The sequence below is a fragment of the Pygoscelis adeliae genome, unplaced genomic scaffold (assembly GCF_000699105.1).
Source record: "Pygoscelis adeliae isolate BGI_AS28 unplaced genomic scaffold, ASM69910v1 Scaffold87, whole genome shotgun sequence".
Taxonomy (NCBI): Eukaryota; Metazoa; Chordata; class Aves; order Sphenisciformes; family Spheniscidae; genus Pygoscelis; species Pygoscelis adeliae.
This window is the reverse complement of record NW_008825098.1, coordinates 1,725,511-1,732,041: the sequence shown is the minus strand read 5'-3', so window position 1 is coordinate 1,732,041 and position 6,531 is coordinate 1,725,511. Positions and strand designations below refer to the sequence as shown.

The 6,531-nt window shown below is 41.5% G+C and overlaps 1 long non-coding RNA gene across 1 annotated transcript; it reads left to right on the top strand.

The window, feature by feature from the left end:
* The first annotated feature begins 297 nt into the window (after nt 1-297).
* On the top strand, nt 298-4,016 carry LOC103919516. Its single transcript, XR_663746.1, has 2 exons — nt 298-416; nt 1,777-4,016. It is a non-coding gene; the product is annotated as an uncharacterized LOC103919516 (long non-coding RNA).
* The last annotated feature ends 2,515 nt before the right edge of the window (nt 4,017-6,531 follow it).

Below are 6,531 nucleotides of genomic sequence, written 5' to 3'. Positions count from 1 at the left end.
GTCCGTGGGGAACCATGGGGTCGTAAGGCGGCGCATGTTTCGCACCTCGAGCAGCAAGCATCGATTCTGCTCAAAAAATGAGGCTGTCCGACCACTGACTCGGTTTAAAAAGTTGGGTGCTATTGTCTGATTCTTGGCAGTAGCTTAGGAAATTAGTAGCAAGAATAGTGTGACAATGGAGATACTATGCACTTCCCTGGAGTAGTGAAGATTGCTCTCCGAGAATTGGTTGTGGCAGCTAAGAATCTACTTTTTATTAATGATGCTTTTATGTTTGTTTTTTTTTTTCCACAGGGATAAGGAAGAAGAATCACACTCCTTTAATCTGAAATACACTTCGTAACTCTAAACATACATCCTAAAAACTGCTTCTACGGTTTTCTCATTTTTTTTGCTTCATCATACAAAACAAGTGTGTAAGTTTCTTGTTCTCTCCTAAATACCCCCCAGTTTTGGAGTATGCATACATTTAATTATGCGAGCAACACTAAATTACTGCATTATTTTCTGCAAAGTTGTTTTTGTATTGAAGCCAATGTGCGGGCCTTAGGCATTGCCTCTGTGCTGGTGGCTAGCGGTAGTGGTGCCACTACAGCTGTTTGTAAAACGCAGGGTGTAAACGCAGCAGTGTTCCAGTGTGGATCGCCGCACAGCTGCGCCCAGGTCCCTGGAACATGTTGTGATGATCCAGTGCAGCCCTGCAACCCTTCAAAAAAACAAAAGAGCCCTCAGCTCTCTCCCATTGCAGTAAATGAGGGTCTTCCCCATAGGTTTTGGTGACGATTTGTGATCAGATGTCTATTTTGTACTCTCTACTTCTGCACTTGGAATCGCAAACGGAGAGATCTGTAGTATTTAGATCATCTTTAGTGTTTATTTTTTGGCATGGTTCAAAACAGGTTGTGTAAATTTCAGAAAACACATTTGATTGCTTTCGTTTTTCATTTGCTCCTCTGTACTGCCTTAAACATCACAAGCTGCCTTAATTATGACAGTGTTTAAATACTGGAAAGCCAGAAATTGAATGTAATAATTTTAGACCCCAGTTCTAAAGGAGAGGACAGCATTTGTTTTTCTTTAAGACCGCAGTCTTTTCTTCCTAAAATTGCAACATTGCTGAAAACACAATCCTAGTGAGATTCCCTCGTGAGAGGAGGTTTTTAATGTTACAGCCCCAATAATGCGTAGTCATTTCCTTAGCTGTTGTTTGACAGGTTTATCTGAGGGCTACATCCACGCTATCTGTACTTGCTAAGAAAATATTTCTCCTTTGAACCAGAAAATATGAAAGAAGATTACTCAAAATGCAGTGATATCTATGTCCATATGTCAAACTTTGCTTAAACTGTTGGTTTTGTTGCCAGCAACCAGTTTGTCTCAGTGAAAGAGAATTGTTACCATGACAGTAAAACTAAACTACGACAGTGTGTTCCCTGCCCAAAATTTCAGTTCAGTGAAGCGCTTTGGGAAGCCAATAAATGTAAGATCAAGCCTAAATTGTTTAGCATAAAGCTTTCTCGAGGTAACAGGTTGGAAATCTAAAATCTAAATGCAAAACCCAGAAGTCTGTACTTAAGCATTTACCCACGGGCAGGATTTTCCTGCACCTGTTCTCAAGGTTTCCTGCTGCTAAGGAAGTTTCAGGGTTTCCCATTCTTAAAGAAAGCCCCAGCTTTTCATTTCCATTAATAACTCTCAAGACACAGAAAACTCAGCTACAACTGTCTTTAACGATACACTTGAGATTGTATTTCAATGCGATTTATTTGTTTACAGGCACAAATTGAAATTACCCTCAGGATGAAATGCACTGCAAGTATACACATAGTGAGTGATTTAACATATATCTTCTCATTTATCTTCATCGTTGTGGAAATCCAACGATTTGGATTTCCAAATCTAACCCTTTTTAAAGAGCTTGGCGTGCCCAGCTAGAGCATATAGGGTGTAAGCTTAATCCCCATGCTCTTCGGTTGTACGGTCTACAGTTACAAGCTTTCGGGCTGAATGCCTCTTAAAGAAGATGGATGCTTCTTCACCGTTTTCATGACTGCTAAGTCCGTAGACGTTACAACTAGAGTATCGGTATTAAACGAAACAGTACTTTGGACTGCAGGACAGTGCAGGTACCAGAGTAGATCGTCCACTGTGACATACAGGTGTATGGTACATACATTATAATACTAGCATCCATGTTTAAAAATGTTTTGTCCTATCTTTTCCTATATCGGTGCTCGGAGCGAAGTTTCACGTTTCAGTTTACAAGATATAGGTTTGCACACACAAACTCAGGGTTTACAGTTTCACCCGGTGTACTTGAAAGGAAAAAAAATGCCTAGAAAACAAAGTGCCCAGGGTTTCAACATGTATTTGTTGGAGGAAAATTTTGCAGGGTTTTTTTTAACTGCCTGTGGAGACGAAAGCAATGAAATGAGGCAATACCAACAGCTATTTATTTTCTCAGGGGAGATTTCTTCAGTGGAATGTGTCAATTCTAATGTCAAACAGTGTTTGCTTAATTTTGTGTTACTAAAGAGACTCCGCGTTTGCATCAAGGGGTCAGTTTTGCAAGCAGCTGAGCTTCGCAGACCCAGTCCAGCAAAGCCTTCATATGCATCTTTAACATCAAATATCTAAGCGGATTCCTGGGGACTTCAGCGGAAGCGCAGTCTCTTTTTTTCTTTTTTTTTTTACCCATCAACACAACGCTTTGCTGAACTTGGCCCAGAGCGCTGAGTGCCTTGCAGACCCGAGTCTCAGGTTCTTCACTTTATATGTATAAAACCGGAGCTCTGGGCTTGAGTCTAGCCAGACGCAGCAGATAGCGCCATGAAAGGTCACCAGAAAAAAATCCGGTAGTATGGTGCTCCTCCACGTATACCCAGTGGTGAACTTCTCCAGCTGATGGGGTGGTGTGTAACCACATATCTTGGATTAGAGTCAAGCCCTCCGTGTCAGGGTTCACAAGCTGCTAGTATTATATGTTTCACGGTGCAGTCATAGTACGTTACAGCTGAAATTCACCCCGTGTGCAAAGCAGGGCAAAATCCTGTGCACCACTCGAGTTCCCCCCAGCCCTGCCGTCGGGGTTCGGGGTCTGCAACAGCCGGCCAGCCACTTCCACGCGTTTTAGGTCAGGATCCAATTAAAAGTTTGAGCGGGACTGGAGTGATGCACGAATTTTGTTCTGGTCTTTTGCAGCAGGGTTGGTTTCACTCAGTTAAATTTAATCCTTGGTGAATCACTTGATGAATGATTTAAAATGTATTTATGGGTTGTGTGGGTTTTGTTTTGTTTTTTTTTCTTGTCCTTATTCAAAGCTGCCTTTACTCTCTAGTGTTGATGGCCAAAGTGTCATTCCTTATGCTTACAAATTACCATTAACTTGTGGCTACCTGAGAACACATACACTACTTTAAAAATGCTTGTGGTTTTTTTTCCCCTTTTTCTGTTTTTTTTCCTTCTTTGTTTTGCTCTTTTCTTTTTCCCCCCTTTTTTAAGGGGGTGGGTTATCAGTGTAAAGATATTTAAAAGTGCAAGTGTGAAGTAAGGATAATGATTGTTAAGAGGATGTGGGTGATATGTCTGATGACAGAGCGGTGGGCTATAAGGCAAAGGGGAAAATGCCGTGAACGCATTGTGTTGATGATTGTTGCCTGTGGGGGGAAAAAATAAAAAAAAGAAGATATGTAACTGGAGAAAAATGGACTCTCTGAGCTGCTCTCAACGTAGACGACACTGTGGCAAGTGCGTAGCCGAAGCCCGAAGTGGTCCCGCTGCAGGATGCCGTGAGCCTGGGATTGAAGGACAGCAGAGTCGCTCTGAGAATTGCACTAGCAGCGTGTTGCACGTCGGGAACGCTCCAGTACGTCACGACCACGTGAGAACGGACTGTCTGAAACCGCTGAGTACCAAAGTTTGTAACTGAATGAGTTAGCATTTGTATTATGTTGGGGGTTTTTTTTTGAATGTTATGATAAATAAAATGTATTTTTCAGTAAAAGACACACTGCAAGTAAGCCTGCAGTTCCCTGCTTGGTCGTATTTTTCTGAAGTTACCTTCGCTGTTGTGCAGAACAAGTGATAACAGAGGCATTACTTGGTTCAACGTGTAAGCAGTAACGGAAGAAAAGATTTCACCGGAGAGCAGACCCAAAACCCTGCACTCGGAGTCTCCTCCAGTTTGTCCCAGTGTTGTAAGCCCCTTTCTGACCTGATCTCACTGTTTATTCTGCCCTCTTAGGACAAAGGGAAGTTGGGGGCATTGCTTTGTTTGACTCTCTTTGATTATTTTTTTTCCCCAGATGTAACTTAAATGAAAAAAGAACTCCCCAGTTTCAGTGGACTAACTTTCACTGGTATATGGGCTTGGGTATACAAAGAACTGCATCTTTGTCTGTTGTAATGGGTTCAGAGAGAGCAATTGGTGGGGTGAATGACTTTTTTCTGCTCATTCTCTGTGTTATTTTCATTGTCTAATATTGTGATACGGTCAAAAATAGGATCACTGTATTAGTGGCTAGCAGTATTGCTTGAACGATTGCTAGGAAAAACCTTTTTCTGCTTTCACGTGTTCCTTCTACCCTAATGGAGATTGGGTAGCTTTCTGATGTTAAGTCCAAATTTTTAAAAAAAACACGAGTCAAACACTGAAAAATCACAAAATGGACTTGAAAACTAAAAGATTAGTTTTGCAGTTTAAAAGAACACTTTCACTTCCCAGTTTTCAGTATGTAAGGGGCACATTATAATCATCTTCCTTTAGTTACGTGCCCGAGATGCTTGAAGAAAAAGAGATTCCCACCTCATTATTTATCTGCAAGTCATACAGTATGAAGACATCTACTGTGAATTTGCCGTATCATTCCAAGACGTGGCTACATGGTCTTCCTACTTTGCTGGAAGCACAAGTTTACTGGTAAAACAGTGGTTTGGTGTTTGTCTCATTCTGTCTCTCTCTTTCTGGATTCTTTGAAATTTGGACTTTAGCATTGCATTTAGGATAGATGTCATCGGTGACTTCACTGCCAATGTATAGTTAGTGGTTCCTATACAGAGATACAAATGGATTAATTGGCAGACCCAAAAGACTTCAGAGAGGAATGAGAATAGATGTTGAAAGGAAGAATTGGGAAAAGGGGGAATGAACTGGGGAGAGCGCAGCCGCACAGGCTTAGCTCAGCAGGAGCAAGCTGGCTGACTGCAGGAGATCAAAGGATGACCAGAATGGAACCAAATTAATAGTGGGTGTGTAGAGCAGAGACAAAGGCCTTAGACCACTTTGTTCAAACTAGAGGAGTCTGAAATTGCAAAAAGGACCTGGGGTTGTCAATGAGAAATTTTGGGAGCTGCTCCTTTACTTTTCTCCAGGAAGAGCTCCTGGAGCCTGATTTCAGTGGACCTCTGTAACGAGCTCTTCACAGCACTGCTGGTTTCTCACGATAGATGGACTTTTTAAGCTGAAACCTCTACAAAAGAGAGGTCAAAAGTAAATATGCTGAGAGACATGAACTTCGGCCTTTCCCTAGGGAGCCCAGTCTTGCAGCCAGTGTTTGTCCAACAGCAATGTGCCTTACACTACAAAACTCCACTGAAACTAAAGTGAGAGTTTCGTACGATACCTTAAAGTAATCTGAAAAGTCAAGTGAACTATTTCTGGGATTCTCAAGGATTGGTGGAGAAAATCGTAAGAGTTTCTAAATAGTCTTTAAAACATCGCTGGTAGGAATGATGAGACCAAAAGGTAGAAATGCAGCACTTTTTGCCAGGAGGAGCAGGAACAATGCGAAATGAGAAGCAGATAATTCCTTGATGTCAGATCTAAGCAAGCTATCCGGGATAAAACAATTTATTTTTTTTTAAAGCACCTATTTTACAATTGCTATCACCTTGGATTGTCAGTATTGAGAAAAGTAATTTGCTTGCCAAACCCAAACTGTATCCCTCCTCTATCCAGCTGTTTAATTTTTGAGGTACCTATCATCTAGTTACCAAATTCGAACCTGATGCTGCAGAATAGTGCCTGCCAGCCCAGCTCTGCCGCTGCCCCTCTTTCCATTCAACTCTGCTGGACAAGGCACACAGTTCAAGTTGAAAATGTGGTTAAAAACCTTGCTCAACCAGGACTTCTGCTCGTTTTGCTACTTTTAACAAATCCTCCTGTGTTCTAAGGTACAATTGCAGCATGCGTTATATGGGCTTGTAACTCCTAAAACGTATCCGTACTTAAGGACTGCAGTTCCTTCTACGCTGTGTAGCTAGACAAATTCTCTACCAGGTGTTCTCAGTAAGTGAGAGTTGACTTTATAAGTAACATGTATTCATTGGAAATCTGGGCTAGGTATTTTACAAGTTGTTGCATGTGTGTTAACCCTAGCACCTTTCACCAAGTATTAATTAATTTTATTAAAGGTAAAATAATTAAAATTATGATCTTGTTGCCACTAACAAAGGGAAAGGAAGACGCTGTCAGCATGATTGCACGCTGTTCTGAGATCACGCTGATTTACACCCGTGCAGCTCTGGTTGGTA